The sequence below is a fragment of the Pseudopodoces humilis genome, chromosome 7 (assembly GCF_049639895.1).
Source record: "Pseudopodoces humilis isolate 2021_Gansu_Grassland_sample_001 chromosome 7, ASM4963989v1, whole genome shotgun sequence".
Lineage (NCBI taxonomy): Eukaryota > Metazoa > Chordata > Aves > Passeriformes > Paridae > Pseudopodoces > Pseudopodoces humilis.
In genome coordinates, this window is record NC_142206.1 from 21,243,820 (window position 1) to 21,264,392 (window position 20,573).

Genomic DNA, 20,573 nt, shown 5'->3' on the forward strand with positions numbered 1-20,573 from the left:
AGCACTGTCATAGACAACTACTCAACCAAAATCCTTCTGAGAATTCAGAATGCAACTGTCTAAGAGCCAACACAAGTGCAGAGCAAAACAATTCAAGTTAGTGCTGGTGTTATTAAAACAGACATTTCAGAAGTTATACAGCTACACTGAATTAACTGGAAGAGCTCAGGTTTTGGTCAGTACCTCTACTTCTCAAAAGCTAAGCAGCAGATAATATTTTTACTACTACAGGAAAGCTTGGGTATAGTTTTGTGCTTTATCCATAAGGAAAGGTGATAGCTTCAAACAATATTTCTAAGGCATTGGTTCCACACAGAGTCATTAAGGTACAGGAGTGCCTACAATGCACAAGCTCCTCTCTTACAACAGCTTTCTCTGTTTGTTTTACAGCTGTGGCACAAGGAACAATCAGTGAAAGCTGCTCATAGGAAGTGAATTGAGTACCACTTTGAGCTTCCAGGAGTCATACACAGATTGTCAGAAATTGCTGAATTTATTGCAGAAAGTGCCGTCTGTGGCTGCAAGAACCTTCACAACATCAGGTGGTGTTGCTTTGGGGTTTAACAGTTATACTACATCTCACAAATAAAGTACAAAGACTTTGGAATTTTTCTTTTACACCACCTCTAGAGAGTTACTCTTTCCTAGTACACTCTCCTGCCCTCTTTCCTTAACCCTAATAAATGCATAAATAATGCAAAATACTGCCTAGAAAAGACATTATTGTAACCAACCTATTTTCACAATTTATTAACATTACGAAAAAATGCAGAATCTTTTCAGAGCCTAGAACAGGGCTTCCCACAAAGAGAGTAGTAATAAATATGTTGTAGGCATTAGATTAGCTAGTGTTTCCTCTGTTTTAGCCAAATGCTTTACAATTCTATTTTGAACATTATTTCTGTATTCACATATAGTGCAGGACCAAATCTCTGTAGCAAAAAGGAAGACAAAGAAAGCAAATTCTACTTCACTTCTGGCAGTCCATGTCTTACTGGGGGGAAAAAAACAGAGAATCAGGCAGGGTATTTGTGAATCCTGGTCACTTACAGAACTGAGCTGCTTGAAATCAATGGATTTTAAGGTGTCCTGATAAGCGACACTCAAAATTTACAGGTTAATGCATCCAAGATTCACCTCACTTCTCATATCTCCCTTGTGAACTTTGCCATGTTATTTCATCTGCAAATTTAGCAGAGGGGAAGTAAAAGTTCTTTGAGATTACTGATGCAACATAGGTACAGAGCTCAGAAAAAACAAGGTCAGTGCATAAGTTTAAACGGGCTTTACTAGATTTGAAACTGAAGCTCTGCATGTAAAGAAACTAAAGTCAGTCTGGTTGCTGTATTATTGCAGTCTCAAAAGTGAGCAAAAAGGAGACCATATTGGTTAAAATAGAACTGAGAAAACAATTCATGACACATTTCAATTCTGAGACTGTCTCATAATTGAAACGCAAAATGTTACTTAACCTTCTTTATTGTGTTTATAAACATGTAATCCAGTTCTTGGCAATTTCTTAGCATTTTGTGAATGTAGCAAAGTGCTTCTTTTCCAACAGGTGTTCAAACATGGATTACCTCCTTAAACTTTAAATGCTTGCATGGAACTACCAACATCATCAAAACAGTAGACAACCTAAAAACAGTCCACACAATGCCATGGGAACTCAATGTCGTTCATGTAAATTTGGTGGAATATTTAAAAAGCAAGAAACATAATGCAGGAACTGCAAAAAAAAGTAATAATGAACTGTCAGTCATAATAAAAGCAGAAATCATAAGTGACACAGCAGGCAATAACACTGATTTTTTACCAGATCTCATGGGGTGATGCTTCCCATGTGACAATTATTAAACACATAAGAAATAGATAAGAAATAAGGATAAGAAAAATACAGAATATTTAAAAAAATTCCTGTCAGTTGTCAAGAAAGATGCTTCTTAATATAATATCTAAAAGGCTATAACATCCATGAAAACAATTAGAAAATAGTAATTAAGTTCTATTTTACAATATTTGCAATGATTTAACTTATTTATACTCATGCCCTTACCTGTACATATGAAATTTTTTATCATAACAGAACATAAACATTTGCTAAAGTTAAAATTTATCTTAAGATATAATTGAAATTTGCTTATAATCACTGCTTTTAAACAGAATTAAAACCTTAATGTTCTATTCAGAATAGAAATAGTCTTGTGAATAGGCATAAGAGCTTTCTGTATCAGTTATGTATAAAGAACCAGAGGAAAGGTGCACTGTTGTACTGAAATAGGAATCCTAGGTGGCTTCCCAAAACAAAGAGAGGTAGCATATGAAAATAAATGCTTTCTGGAAATTGTAATATTTATTTTCAGATGTTGATTTGCCCTTATTTAAATATTCCCTTAATATTTTTATTTAAATTGGTATTGATCAAATTACACCTCATTTTTGAGGGTGTTTTAGATCAGTATTATCAGGAAAGAAACTAGTCACTATAAATAAATCCAAACGCAAATATTAGAATATATACTGAAGTAAATTGAACATCACATAGAAAATATAAAGAATTTAAGTGACACCAACCCACCTCCTTTAATACATAATTCAAAATTTTCAGTGGCATTGACTAGTTGTATAACCTTTCAATAGCAAACTAAAACTACAAACATAATTGAAACTAATCAAAATTTAAAAAGTGTTAGCTATGAGCTTGAATGTATTTGTGAATTGTCTATAGATAAACTTTAAGAAAATGAAATTTAAAAAAACGTATTAACAATATTATTATTAAGCAATTATCAACTTTTTAATCAAAAATGAGTTCACATTTTTTGACCTACATACTAAAAAAGAGCCAATAATTCATCTGTAGTTTCAGAAAACTACACTGCTGTATTACCAGCAGATTCATTACAAAGCACTGCATAAAACCTTGTAACAGCATGTAAGCAGAATCCTGACTAATCCAGTCCAACAGCCAAACAAATAAAGCAAATATAATAATACTTATCACCATACTTTTGTCCTCATCTTTTAATTTAGAGTTTAAACAGGAATCAGTTTATTGCTAACTGAAGTCACAACAGCTGGAGAGCACCCCACACTGTAAGTCTCTGAAAAAGAGTCTGTAAGGAAAGTTTGAAATATGATCAGAAGAAAGGAAAATTAATGCAAGCTAGAGGTCATTCCAAGTGCTAAAAGAAGCAGGAGAAATTTTTCACTTTCATCTGAAAGTAAAAAATATAAATGAAGGAAATTATTTGTAGAATTGAATGAATATCACTTTTTAAACCCAGCAAGAAGATGAACACACACAACTGCCTGCTTACTTTTTGCCCTGCTGTGTGAGAGAGAATTGCAATGCTAAAACTGTGAAAAGTCATAAGTTGGAGTAGTTTAATATGACAAAAAAGGTAGATGTTTTTTTCCACTCCCAACAAAAATAAATAAAATAAACCCAAGAGAAGCAAATGATTAAAAATATCTAAATCATTGTTCACCACGAGCTGACCAGTGTTCAGCCAGTCCCTAACCAAGAGCAGCACCTGCAGATTTTCTCCCCTCACTGTTTCACTGCTGAGCACGACACATCATGGTCTGTAATATCCCTTTGGATGGCTGGGCTCAGCTGTCCTGGCTGTGTCCCCTCCCAGCTCCTTGTGCAGCCCCAGCCTGCTCATTGCTGGCCAGGGGGGATGAAGATCAAGTCTTGATTTCATGTGAGCACCGCTCAGAAATAACAAAAACATCCTTGTGTTATCAGCACTGTTTTCAGCACAAATCTACACAAGCTACTCCCAAGAAAATTAATGCTACTCCATCCAAAATGAGTACAAAAGCTTCCGAGGGTAAGACCTGAAAGACATCAGCATTGAAACAAAAAGTTAAGAATTGCAAAGGACTCTGAAGGTGAATTTCAGGTTGTTTAAGGCTAGAGATCAGAGGGGATTTGAGACAGATGTGTGAGGTGAATTTAGTAAAACAATAAGGGAAGTGATTCCAGTATATACCCTGGAGAGATCTACTGGTTATGAAGGGAATTAGCTGGCAATACACTAGGAGAACAACAATTAATATCATTATTTTTACAGAATGCAGCTAGTATGCCAGGAAGATGCCTTCCTGTTTGTTTTGATTTCTGTCCATAATTCTTGCACAAACAATCTTTTTGCAAACCTTTCAGATTCACTTAGAAGTGCTCCCACCTTTCTCTCCTGCTCTGCTACTAAGGTATAATGACCATTGTCTTTTTGTAATATTTTTCTGAGTCATGATCTCATGCTGAATAACATAATCCATTCCCCCATCTACTTAGGAAGATGGTAAAGTAGTTTTAGGAATATACCTATGTAAAATTATAGAGAATTCTATATAAAATGACATTTTCCCTGGTTTGAAATCTTTTTCTATTTGAAGGAGGTTGCTCTTGGTGCAGAGAAGTGTAGGCCTTTAGTGCAAGATCTACTTACAGATAGACTCAATTCTTTTCTGCATTTATACTTTCTAAGAAGTAACTCACCATGTCAAAGTAATTTAATAACCATTACTTCATGTATTTGTTCTCCATTGCTAATATCAACAAATCCAGGCCACCTCTCTTTTTTTCTGCTTAAACATTCCTGTGAAAATATTTAACTCTGGTCTCACACCTAGAATTATGAATTTTCAGGCCAATTTCCCCAGACACAGAGAACACCTGAAGGTAAGGATGAGAGATAAAAAGATGGTTCTATTAGTAAGGGAGAATCTTTCTCCTGGTTCTCAGTTCCCAGGCAACATTCATCTCAAGATGAGACCTTGAAGTGATAGAAACACAGACCCAGAAAATGATTTCACATCAATACACAAGAACACACTTTTATTCTATTTTCCTCTGTCCTTTGAAGGAGTTGAGAAAAACTTTCAGACAAATAAGATACTTTTAAAATACTTATAATAGGCATATTTTAAAAGGCGAAAATGAGATATAATGATGATGATGATTAAATGAAAGAACAACTTGAAGGATTCAAATAATGCTGATCACTAAAGCAGGAAAATATAAATGAACTGGTATTTTTTAATAATTGGTTTAAAATTAAAGAAACACTTAAATCAGAAGTTTTTATGCTTACTAGTGTTGCTTGATTGCTTATGGTGGGTGAAGAAGGGAGCCCTGAAAATTAAATAAGTTTGACATACCGAAAGTTAAAGATAAATCAGTGAAACAGAGCTCTGATCTCCCCACACCCACTTCATTCTATCCTGAATATCTGAAAGATGAGGGAGGCCTTAAGAATGCTTTTAGAAAATAACTGTGTTTCCTCAACATATATCAGTTTCTCTACCGTATTTCTTTTCCTTCTTACTGCCTCAAGGGGACAGACTGGAGCAACGCAAGTAAAAATAATAGGAATTTTCAGCATATTTTGAGACCATAAATTAGTGTCAGTTGTGTTTTCTCAGGAGTCAGGCATTGAACCAGTTCAGGTTTGAATATTGCTTTCTTACAACAATGGTTGTTATGATGACAGTAGCAAATGTCAGGCCATGAATCTACTAACAATGCAATAATTGTAACACAAGGACTCAGACAAATGTTCTAAACTCTGCCCAGCTTTAAGGTTACAGAGCACTGGCAATTCTCAGTGCCAGCACTGCAAGGGTATGAATTGTCTATTCTTAGGAATATTTTTACAGTGACTAACCTGTATTCCTGAAAGCAGCAACCCACAAAAGAAAACTGACTTCCTAAGCCTCAGTCAAACTCCTTGACTAGAAGTACTTAGTAAGAAGACCTTGATCAGGAGCATCCTGATTCAAAGCTCAGGTACCATGGCACAGCACAAAGGCTCTAAACACATTTGTTTTTTTAACTTCCCATGCACACTAGAGCTTCAAATGTGCAGTAACCACTTGGTAAGTACAACATGGTCTGTGGGAAATGGAAAAATAGAAACTTCCACAGATGCTGAAGGGTTCAATCTGCAGCCTTGGAAAGAGCTTGGGTTAATGTAATGATAAAGGTAAACAAATATTAAGTAGAAAAATTATAAAATTATGTTCCTATAATCGTAAGTAAGAATATGTCTTAAGTAAGAAATTATATTAGGTAAAATAATGTGAGGTTTGTACTGTAATAATATGACTTACAGAGTAGGCTAGGGATCTAAAACATGTAATAGAGATACGTGTATGAGTAGGTGACCTGCCAGGTTATTGGCTAAGAGACAGACATAGTGCGGCAGAATTAGGCAAAGGTGATGGATTACTCAGTAGAAACAAGTTTAGTGTCAACTGCCTATTGGACCAAAATGTTACATATTGCTGTGTGGAGAAGAAACCCGTGACTACTTTGAGCTATGGCTGACTTGTTGCTCCTCTCTAAATCTCACACCTTGAGACTGGTATCTTATTGGGGTTACTTGAGCGATAAATCATCTCAAAGCAAGGTGGTCACATCCCTCATTTTTCTTCTTGACATTGGTCAATCCCAATACTTTCATTCCTTAGCTCATCCTTGGCGATACTCTTTTAAAAGCTTAGCCAGAAAGCCAATGCTCTACTCTTGTCTCTACCTGATCATTACAAAAGCACTCTCTCTTCCAGTATGAAATCTGAAGGTTTTAGGTATGAGAATAGCCAGAAAGATGCACATGGCTGACAGGTGCAGTGTGGACCCAAGTAGAGCAGTTGCACTCTTGCCCCAACAGGATGATGTCAGTCTTGTTCTTACAAACTTTGCCAGGGCATAGCTGCAAACCCAACCAAGATCAAACCATCAGCTCCAGAGTCTTTGGTTTGGAAAGGCTAATATTTTGCTTAATTCTCCCTATTTATGTTTGATTCTGTCTTTGCATGTATTTTACTGCCGTCTAATTCTGTTAGTTTCTTGCATCCATGTTTATACATTTATATTTACTTCTTTCTGTAAATTATAGATAGAATATATGACACACACAGAGAAAATGCATTACACAGAAACTATGTCAAGTGTCCAGTATTTTTTAATTCTAAATTCTCATGTTACTCTAAATTTTTACAATATTGGAGTCATCTGATCTGATTACATCACAGGGTACCCTCATGGTCAGATTACTGCTAAGAATGCTTCGTCACAGAATGTGTTTCTGTTGAAGGAAAAGGCAAAAGTTCAGGATCTCATTTATTCCTTGAAAGACAAAATATAAGTTTTATAGCTACATACTCAGACCTGAAAACAGTGAAGTATGAAAAAAGTCTCCTTCCTCAAGACATAGAAGCTGCATTTTTGGGCAAGTGCACAGAAAATCGATGAATACTTACTCAAACTAAGACTACATTAAGCTGGCATTTAAATATAGCAGTGAGCATAATTTCCTTTTCTCCTCCTGCCTGACACGTGACTTATTTCAGCAACAGAAAACATAGAACACCAAGAAGAAAACACTCTACCAACAGTCTGTGGAAGATTGGCCACTAGATGCTTTGGAAGCAAGTAAGAGCCAAATAATGTGCCCACGCTTTCAGTAGAATGTGTTTATGTTCTCACAGTAAGAATTGTGATATGAAGAGAGACCATAAATTTCTAAAAATAGGTCTGTGTAAAGTTATAATAGAAGCTTGTGGCAAGTATCAAAGAATTTAACAAGACAAGAAACTTCACGTTTCAAGACTGATCTAATATTTAATTTTTAAGGGCAAGACAGACAGCTAAGGTCTCTGGGAAAGGGCACATCATTAACAGTTGTTCTTGAATTTTAGTTTCAGGAACCTTTATCTGACACCTTCCAAAGCTCTGATGGATGATGTACTGAATAAATGACCAGGCAATACTCTGAAGAATCAATTTGGGGAAGCATAAATATGCATTAGTCAAAATAAAAAGTTTCTGTGATTTTCTAGATAAATAAGAAAGATAACTGCAACTTCCTATCAGAATACCTCATTTACCAGGATTTCAATTTAAATCATCATAATAAACTCCTTAAGCAGAATCAAAACAAAAACACCAAAGAGCAAAAAATACTCCACATTCTCTTTAATCAACACAACTGGAAACAGAAGCACCAAATGGAGATGTTTCATTTTAGAAGGGATTATTTACATGATACAGCACAGCATGTGAAAAAATGGATGGGCTGGATGGCACAGTGGGGAGATCATTACTCCTGCAAATTGAATGAACTTTTCCAGCATTCAGAGACCCCACACATAAGATGACTTACAGTGCTGGCCTGAGCAGCGCAGCAACAAGTAATTCTTTACAGAAGATTAGGACATAGATACATAAGGTCAACTGACTAATTCAACTTCTGTGCTGCTATTTTATTTTGGTCAATGTTGTCTCTAAGAATATATTTTCTTGTCTGTTGACCAGTGCAGTGTTAGGATAAATATGAAAGTTGTGAGAAATTTCAATGTCCTGCAACCTAATAACTCTCACCATTGCTAAGATTGTTCTTGAGCCTGCCTAAATTCATCATTTTTTAGTTTATTTCCACAAAATATATCAACTGCAGTTTTACTGGAAGCTAGTAACACTAGCCTGTTTGAAGGTCAGGAAAAAAGATTCCTTCAGTTTAATTTTATATGTCCTAGAAACAGTTCTTTAGCCAGCTACAATGATGATGGAAATTGGCAATTTTCAGAAAGATGAATTTTCACTTCTGGAGCTCTCTGTGAAACACCTTTTAATGTAAAGATTAATTGGAACAGAAATAGCTCTGACTATACCATTTTAGCTCCTGTCAAAACTATTTTGCCAGAGAATTTGAAAGAATCCCCCCCAAAATGCATATGATTCAGAATTAACATAGTGGTATGGGAACAGTATATATTATTAAGAACATTTCTGAACATGCCATATCTCTAAGGGAATCCATAAAAAGGATTTTAAGAAGGGAAAAAAAAATAAATTCAGGGTTTCTCTGAAAGTGAAAAGGGGGAAAAAAGCACAGTATGAGAAACAGGAGAGGAAATATCTCCAGGATGCTGGTAAATTTTGATGCATTGGAGATGTCTTGAACGATGAAGACATGATATGTGGCATACAGAGAATCAGAGATGTGAATCTCTGGCTGAGGATCAGTTTGCTCTTGGGTCAGCAAAGAGGAGCAGACAATCACTGCTGACAACAAAATCTTAATACAAAGACAGAGAAAAACTCTACGTAATCTGGACTGTGGAGTTTGTCATACAATGCAAAAGAAGTTTAATCCAAGAAAGAGAGCAGTAGCTGCTGAAAGTTGTTCTATTTCTTATGTACTGAAGAGTGATTATGTCACCTCCACATTAAGCATTTTGTGCACAGTCTCTACTGTCTAAACCCTTATTTTCCATTCCACAGCACAGGTCAACACTATACAATTCAAGACAATAAATATGCAAAGGAAAATGTTTCTACTTATTTTACTATAACACAAATAATTTTATTTTTTTAAAATCTTAGAGGTTAAGTAAAAATTGATCATGAAATTACAGAGCAGAAGCTGCTCAAAATGTATGACAGTTTCTGAGTAGAGGAGAAAAAGCAGTTGAAGAAAGAAGCAAACAGCACCCTGTATATGATTTATCTGTGGAACAGAGTAACACAATTATTTTTCATACCAATTTTTGATATTTTCATATCAATTTCATATTTTCATAAAGAGGTACCTTTATTTAAAAATTATAGTTGTGTCACTGAACAGCATTTTCACCCAATTGATACAAGCAGCTCAGCAGATCTACTCTGCATCTTTCCTGCATTCTAAGTAACTACAACATTGTAGCTGAAGAAAAAAAAAAACCTTTATTAGCCATTTTTCAAAGCATCTTTAAGACAGGCTGAGTTGTTTCACTAACATGACCGTAGTTATATAACCCCAAGTCATACCACAGGGAAATAAACTCTAGTCGAGATTGTCACTTAAGCACAGCAATTTCCTTAAATGGGGGAGACAATTATGTGTAGATTTGAGGTAAATATCACAATATCAGCCTCTTGAAAATGGAACACAAAAGGCATCCAAAAATATACCATTAGCAATTAAATATCAGTACAGGAAAATAATGAGTAATTTCTGTTCAAAGACTGGATTTTTAATTACAGACGCTGTTTAAAGGTGAAATACTGTGGCAAATCACAGTGTACCAGGATTAAAATGTTAGTCTGATACTTCAGAATGCTTTGTTCTTGGCTCTAGTATGTATTCACCACGCACAATAATTCTCTGTCATCAAAAGTTAAAGAGAACATGAGAAAGATTTTTTTTTTTTAGCACCCAAAGGAATTAGGAACTTCAATGGCTTTTAATACAAAATATTCTAAAGTCATATAGACACATTATAAAATTTAAAGCAGGGGAAAAGAAAAATAAGTAGAAACTTCATTTTGATGCTTCTAAAACTATTTTCTTAGAAAAAAATTTACTAAATTGATTCAATTTTATTCAAATGTCACTTTGTATTTCAAGAGAAAATTGCTTTGCCAAGGGAATGCACAAATAAAGAGACAGGTTTGATTTGGGAAGGACAAAAATAAAAACCAAAACAAACAAATACCTTCATGAGTTGTTCAATTCATGTTACCTCAGTTTGACTGACTGTAAAACTCTTTGTATTATATGAATTACATGCAAGACAGGAATAAAATGAAATATTTCTGCTGAAGATGCTATAAAGCAATGCAGTAGTCTGCTGAACTGATAATACCTTTAGCTAAGAGTGTCATCAGATGTGCTGGAAGTACTGAAGCAGGTGGCTGGAACTGAACTTCTTTAAAGAGTGGGCAATCAAACTCTGTCCCTGAAATCACAGCAGCAAATAGAATTTTATCTAAAAGGATGTACCACTTTATCATTACCCACACCACAGCATATTCCACAATATATTGGAGCAAACATGAAACACATAGTACAAACTGGTAAAAAAATCAGCTATGAGGACAAAAGCATTAAAGACCAAATTCAAAAGCAGTGCTGTCTGTAATAACATCTCAGTCACTTTGACAACTGACATCCCTCAGTGGGAAACCAAATAACACTGTGCCAATGGTAACTTTAGTTCAGCTTTGCAAAAACTTGTCCATCTCCATACTACGATTTCTGGAACAGAACAGGGACAAAAAATACAGCAAAGTACAATGCACACTTTGGATTTTCATCATGTTTTTCTGTATAAAACATTTTTAATTTAATTTAATTATGAAAAAGTTGCAGTGAAAACTAAATTGAGTTTTATGACATCCTTTCATGAATACAATGTTTTCTTGGGGGTAAAGGTCTAAGTTTAATAAACCAATACATGTTAAAGTTCAGTGTAGAATATCTCACAGAAAATGCTTTGGATATAATTTCTTAACAGTTCAAGAGGAGAGAATAGATGTTGTTTTTCAATGCAGCTAGAGGAAGAGTTTTATTGTTGCTGTGGTAACAAATATATATTTTTTACTTTCTTTTGTCATACCATACAATTGGCAGGCTTTAAGCACTCAGACTGGACAACCAAGCTTCCTCTCCTCTGCATCAACAACTCGCCATAAAGAAGGGAAAAAAAAGGGCTGCAATCACATCAAACTAAAATTTGCTTGAAACCATGTAGATTTTAAGCTTTTCACAGGGCAAACTACAGTAGCTGATTGGATTGCAGAAGGATGTGTTCCTGCAGTCTTGAGTAAATAAAGATTGTGATCCAAAGAGACTCTAAAGAAAAGTTTCCTTACCCTAAGGGAAAAAAAGTAGCACATGTTGAGATTTCCAGTGGAGAGAAGGGTGAGGTATTTTCTGTGTTGTCCTTTTTTTCTTCTATTCTGAGATCTCCCATGAAATCTGAGATCAGGCAAACTGTTAAGTCTGGCAGGAAGCCTTATGCCTCTCCTGAGAAGCAGTGTGTCCCCAAAGAATTGGGGGCCAAAAAAAAAAATCAAAATATAGTTATAAGAGAACTTTTACACAAAAGTCGATTTTTAATTACTGAAAACAGCACATCATTTTCTCTCTCAATACAGAAAAAGATAAGAATAAGCAGAAGCAAGTTCAGTGGACGGCGACTGGGATAGGGTTAGATTCACTCGTCCTGTGAGGAGAAAATGAGAGAGCTGGGATTGTTCAGAACAAATAACGAGGGGGGCTGGGAGGTGGCAGGGGCAGCTTCTACAGGAGGATATCTTCACAGTGGTGTAAGGGAGGAAGATGAGATAGAGCTCACAGGTTCTGACTCCTCTGTCATGACAATAATCAAGCTTTAAATGAGGCTGCTCACAGAAACTGCAGTCTTGGTGTCCCTGGGGAATTTCAAGACCCATCTGGGTAAGGCCATGGGTCTGACCCCAAGCTGTCCTGGCTGTAAGCAGGAGGCTTGACCACCAACCTCAACTACCCTATAATGCTTTATACATATGGAAAATGCCCATATAAAATATTTTATACTAATATGTGTGTATTATAAATTATACAAATCCATTCCCTTAAGAGTTTAGCTGAAGCAGTCTGAGAGCTTTCAGCATCCCCTTTATCTGATCAGAAGTTGGCAGATCTTAAGCTAGGATGAAGGATTCTTTTTGGAGCAATATTTCTTAGTTTTTGGACACAGATTCATTACTTTCAGGTTTTTTCTCCTATCTCTTAGACAGTTCTGCTCTAAAACTTTGTCCAGTAGCAACTGCATTACACATGCTGAATGTGTGTTTGAGATCACATCCTGTTTTGGACTTAAAGACCTGGTAGTTTTGTCTAGGTACAAACACCCCACCCTTCACTTACATCTACAAGCCAAAGATTTGTTTTCCTAAAAAACCTCTTTCACTTTCATAGCAGCATAATATGAATAATCCTTTGTAGTAGATTCTACCAATTCTTTCAAGCCTATCTTTTTTCTGAGAAGTTGAAATCTTCCCACCAAGTAGTAGTCCTACTTCAGTTGATTTAAGACATTTCTGAAAACACCTTTTTTTTTTTTTAACTTTGTGGTAATAATTAGAATATCCTGTGTATTACACTGATGTCTTCTCTTAATGAGTTCTGCTACATTATCTTCTGAATATTTCTTAAACATTGTCTTAAATGAAAATTTAAGCTGCTGGCAAAAGATTGAAATCTTGCTACTGGAGGACTCTTTCATCTGCATTGCAAATTAGCAGCTAAGAACATGTCTGCTTGGAAATTATGCTGCATAGGTATGGAAATCTCACAAGATCTAGGATCAGGTTATTCTTCCATAAAATCCATGAACCTGAGATATAAGCATAGCTTTATTCCATAATAATATTCTCATTACTTTCCCAGGCTTACTAAATATTATATGACATTAAAAGAATATATTTCAAGGTGGAAGTCTCATTTAATTTTTGAAATTGTGTCCATGGTGCTTTATAACTGCAAATTAAGTAAGATTTCAGTCATAAAATGGGCCTAGGTATCCAGGAGCCATTAGAATTTGCATGCAGAAATATGGGAGCAAGCTTAGAAAGCACCTTGGTTACAGCACAAGTCACCTCAATTGTTTCTTTTTCCAGACAAAAAAATAATGTAAAAACTTGTTTGAATCAGATTCAAACACCTATTTTTGAGTTAATAAGTTTTTAAAAATATGTTTAAAATTGACTATTACTGCTTTTGTTAAACACTGTACTCAACAAAAGAAAAATCAACAATATATTTAGATAAAAATTGGCCTGAAAACACTTCATTACTGTAAAACAAACAGCACAGAAAAAAAAAAAAATCCTAGAATCTTTATTGCCCTACACTTAGTGCATTCTTGACTAAATCAGTCACTAAACTACCTAAACAAAGCTATTGTTCTGTTCTAGCTACTGAAATTATTTTGGCACTTCCGCTGCAGTTTCTGTTGCATTGCGGTAATCAGTCTGGATGACAGCTCTGCCACTGGTAGGGTGGACAAGTAATGATGACAAACAACTATATTTTCCTCTACCATGTAGGATTCACAAAATACAACATGATTATATCTTGTATTGACTGCATGAGTCATGCTTCTAAATGTCATCAAGCCAAACCAGCCAACTCCCTGGATATTTGCCTTTTTCACTTCCTCACAGCAGTAATGGCTCAAGAGAACAATAAGATTGCCAGCATCTCCCAATCCAATCCTTGGGGTTTTTATTTGTTAAAGAAGGCTGGAGTTTCAAATCTGACAAAACAAATTGGTTTGGTGGCTGCAATTCAGACCTCATTCAGGTAGCAAGAGTCAATAAAACCACCCAAATTCAGAAATGTGATGTGTCCCTTAGAAGACTGCATTAAATAAACAAACAAGAAAAGCAGGTCCTTGCTCTCCTGCTGCGGTTTTTTCACTTCACATCATTATAATGCATTGATAAATCTGCCTCAGCACCTGCCTGTTGCTATTGGCTATAAATCCCATGGTATTACCAACCATTCCAATTTCATTTTAGCAGATGTCTGTTACTGATTTAATGTTCTATGCTTCAAAGAGTTGCATCTTCAGTTGAAGATGTATGGAAACAGGAAGGCTAACAAATCAGGTCCTGAAAAGGATTAGAGACAGTTGTTTTCTTGAAAGTGCTGCTTTACATTCAGTATTGTTACTGATATCCTCAAAACATAATAATTGTCATAACTGGGAGACTGGAATCAGTGGGTCTGGTCTTCCTCCCATGCAAAGACCTTGGAGTCAACAGCACTAATAAAGAAAGAAGAAATTCTACTGTGCTGTGTTATATTTCATGTCTTTTTCTTTTTTTTTTTAGCTTTATTTCTAGCCTCATTTTGTTTTACATATGAATGGTGAGGCCACATTCGCAACTTTGATAAAGAATAATCCATGTGCAACTGCTTTCTTAAGAATATACTTGAAAGTTATTCCGAGATCATCTCTCAATCAACACTTTGATAAATTTAGCAGACTGAATATCTCAAGTCTTTCACTGGTTATAGTTTGCAAATCACAGGCCTTTCTTGAAACTCTTCTTGGAATTCATCTCAGCAATTTACATTCTCGTAACAGGACAGGCAGCTTGGACATTAATATATCAATTACACTGATGCACAGAAAAACAGTATCACCTTTCACTATCTTGCTTGACATTTGCCTTCTAACTCAAAAACATTTTTGGGATAGAGGATATTTAAATGCTCCTGAGAAACCAGCACAAGATTACATGAAGTAAAACATGAGGCAAAGAACTTTTAACTTCTTAAATATGTCTATCAAAAATCAAGAATTCAGACATTGACATGTTTTATATTTTCTGGTTCATCTAATGCTGGAACATACAAAACTCATTTAACTATTCTCTGCAGCACTTTACTATTTCAACCAGAAATCATCTAACTCTACTTGCACTGTCAATTAACAAAAGTACACAATGTACATTATCATCTTCTCTATTATCTTTTGTTTGAATTTGGCAGACTTTAAAATGTCACGTTAGAAGTTTGCTGTTAGAGTAAAATTGTGATCAAGTACAATGTTGTTGCCTGCCTGTTTTCAATATATTAAATATGAACAGTGGAAGAGATGCAGAGATGGTCTCACAAATACTGTTATTAGGTGACTTTCATTAAATTCTAGTATTTCCTCAGCAATTATTGCATGTAATCATACACATCATACACAGAGTGTATGTTTTATCTTGACAGAGTTTTATCCTGACCTTTTTTTTCAAGGTATGAGTGTTTCTTCTTATCTTTGCTGTTTGGGGCTTTTATTCATCAATGAAGTTCCACTTAAATGCCTTTCACTTGGCTGCTCTTCTCCACCTCCCCCCTGCATCTCTCTGTTAATTTTTTTTTAAATTTCCTATGGAGTATCTGACACATGTAGTGTTAATTTCCTCTACCTGCACAGAATGTACATTGATGTCTTGATTACAATTGGATGCCTCTGTAAAAACAAGGAAAAGAAAAAAAGGGGAAACCCTTTAAGGCCTTTATCTGATGAGGTCCTTTATGTAAAACTGTATGTAATTAACAAATGTCTCTGCAATACAAATATCTACTGAATTTCAATTCTGACCTAGCTTGACTTGCCACATTAATTGAATTAAAGTGGTTTCCTGGAAGGACATTGCTTATTGATGAGATGACCTAATCCAAGTTATTTTGGCAGGTATCCATAGTCAATATGGAGCCATATAGAATCTGGGTGGAAAAGCAATCAGATTGAAATTTGTTTTCTAGTTCCTTTTGAAATTAGGGTATTTCAATTCTTAAAGCATTCCTAATACAACTACACAAAGCTCTGGGAGATATTGTGTCATTTAAAAGCGGTATCTGAAAAATTTCCTCTAAAGCTACTGACTTGTTTTGGTGAATATAAACAAATTGTGCAGATACTGCTATTGCTTCTCTAAGAAAATAAAAGGTGTCTATAAAGGAAAGTAGCGGTTTAAGGGTTGACACAATCAAATTTTGGGTTTTCAGTACTTTCAGGCAAATGTATAGGGCTCAGGGAGAAAGCAGATACAACGACAATGTGTGCTTAGGCAGAGGAGGGTCCAGAAATATTCATCTTTTGACCACAGGATGTATTTCATGGCAACATAATACAGCCCAGACAGATGAAAAAATATTTTGATTACTGAGTTACAGGTCTCTTCATAATTGAGGGAAGAAATTAACAGAAACCCATAGAGAGGCAGAAAAATTATGAGTAATCCTAAAAATTTATGAAGCAGAAGAATCACAGAAAAGAACAAAGGAGGGCCCCAGAATATGCATGCCAAGCATTTAAACTGATCACATGACAATCTAGGTATTACAAAGGTGTGCAGATCTACAGCAGGACCTAGTCACCTAGTCCCATCATATAAATAAGTAAGTAAACAGAAAGAATTTGGACTCATGATAATTAAGAAATTTAACTAAATAGCTGTCTATTAGGAAAAGAATATTGTGTGATCATGACCTCTTAGCAACATATGCAGTGTCCTATGACAATTTTCTGACACTTGGCATGTTGTTTGATAACAATATTACTATACAGTACTGTGGTGGGACCAGAGGAGGGCAAAAATTTTCTACTCTTGGGAACAAAACACAGCTGGGGAGTTTTGAGGGTTTTACTTAAATTTAAGTTCTCAGAAAAATACTGGTAGAAAAAAATAAAAAGCCACCAAAGCAATCAAATGTGTAACAACTAGCAATTTCTTTCTACTACAATATAAAAGGTTTTATGATGGTTTCCTAGCACATGAATTCAGGGTTTTGACACTGCCCCATCAGATATAAACAGGAGGAAAAGCACAACATAGTGGAAAACAGATTATCACAGAGGCAAAGTTGCTCAGGGAAAAATTTTCAGAAGGTATTATCAATGCCATTTCATCAAATGAAACAAATACATCTGTTGAAGTTGAATCATGAAGTTCCTCATGATTCAGGTCCACTCAGTGTTTTCATTAATGATGAGGATACTGAAAGTTTTAACTTTTTTTTCTATGCTTCTAAGTGGTTGTCATCTTGACAGTGTGTAACTATGATTTAAAGAACCAAACTGAACCAAGAAAAATTATCCTTAAAGGTGGACAATATTTTGACTCTAGGGTCATCACCCTCCTACACAAATAGTGTGGAAGTGTGGAAAAATGGTTTCACAGAAAAGGATTTGGAGGTTTTTATGGTTCAGGAGCTAAACTTAATTTTATGCTGTTGTAAAAGCAGTAAATTGTATTTGGGATGTACCTGCTAATACACAGCCTTGAAAAGGCCGGAAATTATCCTCTACCATACTTAAAAAGGATAAAGACTCACACAGACTATCACGTCAAATTTCAGGCATTTCAATGAAGATTAGGGTCAACTGCAGATAGTCCCGAGGAAACAAGAAAAATTACAAAAGAGATTAAGAGCTGTGAAAAAGGAGGAGGAGAGAAAACAATAAAAGAGTAATAGGTTATGATAAGTTTCCAAATACCTAAAGAGCTCAGAAAAAGAGGATAGCATGAATTCATTTTCCATGCTTAGGGATTACATGACCAAGAGTAGCAGATTTAAACTGCATAAAAAGGAAGAACCAAGTTAGTCCTAAGGAAAAAAAAACCAAAAAACCAAAAACCTATCCATGTGGAAGATAATACAATAAAATATTATATGGAAATTGTGATGCCTCTGTCCCTGCAATCAATCCCTTCAGAGGCACTTTGGCCTTCCACAGACACGGGCTGACAGAGACCTAATGAAGTCTGACAAGGGCAAATGCAAAGCCCTGCCGCTGGGATGGAGTAACCCATGCCAGCAGCACACAGGGCTACATCAGCAAAGTGACAGCCAGCAGATTGAGGAAAGTGATTATTTCCCTCTACAGCACTTGTGAGACTCAACTGCTGTCCGTGGGTACTTCGTGTATAAAACACAGATTACAAGACATGTTGAGGTACATGTTGAACTGCAGCCAGTATGAGTTAGAGCCTGATGAACATGATGGATAAGGAGGACTGAAAATGAGGCTGGTTAGTCTTCAGAAAAAGTTCATGAGCTGTCTTACCTTAATGCCTAATGGGAAGCTGTCAAGAATAGAGAGACCCTCCTGAACACTGCCAGTGACACATGAAAGGAGATTAACACAAACTGCAACAAGAGTAATCTGCTTAAACTTGCATTTAAGTTTAAAGAAAAGGAAATGCCATGAAGGCTGTCAAAAGCTGGCTTTGCAGAAAGATGTGTATGTCCAGTTTTGGAAATACTGAAAACCTGGGTGAGCAAAGTCCTCAACTACCTGATCTCATCTGGCCATACACTAAGTAGCAGCTGCACCAAAGGATCAGCCAGCTGCTGCCCATGAAATCAAATCCTCCTGAAAAAGAAGTATCAGGAATGCATACTTGACGATATTCTACATTGCAAAGATGACTGCATTACCCTGAGCTATTCTGTCAGTTCTATAACTCTAGAATTTTCCATCTTGTGGGGGTATTTTGAGGATATGTCAGTTGACAACGTATGAGGATCTATCAGCAGACAATTTCACAGAATGACAGAATAGTTGAAGCTGGGGGGACCTCTGAGATCACCCAAATCCAATCTTTGTCTCAAAACTCAAGTCAATTAGAACAGGTGGCTCAGGACCACGTATATCTGGATAGAGGTATTATCAAGAACACAAGACTGCTGGTGACCAGTTTAGCTTCCTGTTTTGCAAGTTTGGATCTCACATAGTGAGTGAAGTTTGAATGGTACATATTATTACCAGAATCACAGACATTTGAAGATGCCATAAGAAAGTGTCACTGGAAAAATCGACCTACCTGTAAAACAGAAAAATGCTTGCAACAACCTTGATACATTTTTATTACCTTATTTTTACCAACATCAGCATCACTTACAAGAATAGTGCAGGGAATCTACCATCATTTCTCAGCACAGCTGGAAAATTTAACTCAATTTTGCCTTATACCACCTCTTTCCCATGTACGCTGCATGCAGTTATTTGTCATAAACAAATAAATTAGCCTTAACTGTTATGAGCAAGCAGAATGCTTTCAATTAGAGGTAGCACCTTCAGACTCTGTTCACTCAGCAGCAGGAGGACAGGAAAATGTTTCTGTTATTGAACTCCTTGGCACTGCCTTGCTCGAGGATATTTATTTTAATAAACACAAGGTCGTTATGCTGGCATGAAGACACCACAGGTTCTCCCTAAGTGTTACTCTCTGATTACATGTTATCTATCTTGCTGTTGTATCTATAGCTGAATTCTGTCAGCCTCAACTGAGCAGCTCCTGCTAAAATTAGAAAAACCCTCAAGGGAGGGCAGTCTCATAAACAGAGGACTCTAATTCTAGACAGTTAGCAGACAGCTCCATATGCAGGAACAGCTCCAGCTCCTTTGTGCTGCTTGCTCTATCAAGCACCTGTCACCTCACAGTAAGCTGCAAGAATTGCATCTATCTCTGCATACTAAGGACAAGGTTGTTGATGTCTTACTTACCTTTTTTATTTTTTTATGCAGAATAGAATGTAGCAATGGCGGTGCTGATCATTAAGAAGCTTTTTTGAAAGTTAGAGATGTTTACATATTATCCTGACTCAAATCTAGAATGAACAATTGCATACTCTGACATTTCTCTGCCGTAGACTAATAATACTGTCAGATCAGCTAATGCCACTCAGTTTTATGGATGTTTTAGTCCACTTCTGCTGCCACAAAATACCACTTTGCCACAATGCAGAACAGCAAAAGCAGTATGATAAGACTCACTCATGGTCCCGAAAAATCTTTTAAAAACTATCAGTGTGTCTACAATGAGAAGAGTCTCATTGTCACTTCTTCCCTGTGACAGTGAATGAAGAAATAAATGTTCTTGGAAAATATCTGAGAGACATAGTACTGCTCTCTGACTGTGGTGAAATGACCAAAGTCTTCTCTAACATTTGGAATGAAGAGAACCAAAAGATCATTGGAGGGACCAAAAAACCCAAACTCTCAAGCATGCACTTATCAGCTTATCGGTGATTGAGCTTTTCCTGAATTAAAATATAGAGACCACACTATGCCCTCTATCATTCTGTACATTGAAAAACACAAGGAAAACAACTTGTTGGAATTCTGTTGACCTAACAGATACAGCAGTGACTGGGAGTTAAGTGTATGAGGGAGAGGGGAAGAGGGAATTTATTTTTTTACTTATTCTAACCCAAGGGAAGTTTGGAAAAGAAATT

General features: G+C 35.9%; 1 protein-coding gene across 2 annotated transcripts in view; it reads right to left on the reverse strand.

Annotated features, from left to right (window-relative positions):
* LRRC4C (leucine rich repeat containing 4C) overlaps positions 1-20,573 on the reverse strand; it is a 490,474-nt gene that overhangs the window by 289,974 nt on the left and 179,927 nt on the right. The window contains exon 1 of one of the 2 annotated variants that reach the window (XM_088058326.1): positions 10,645-10,695. The exons of the other annotated variant lie outside the window; for it this stretch is intronic. The gene's annotated coding sequence lies outside the window, so the exon portion shown is untranslated. Of the gene's footprint in view, positions 1-10,644; positions 10,696-20,573 lie in introns of those variants that run through there. 2 annotated transcript variants of the gene reach the window in all.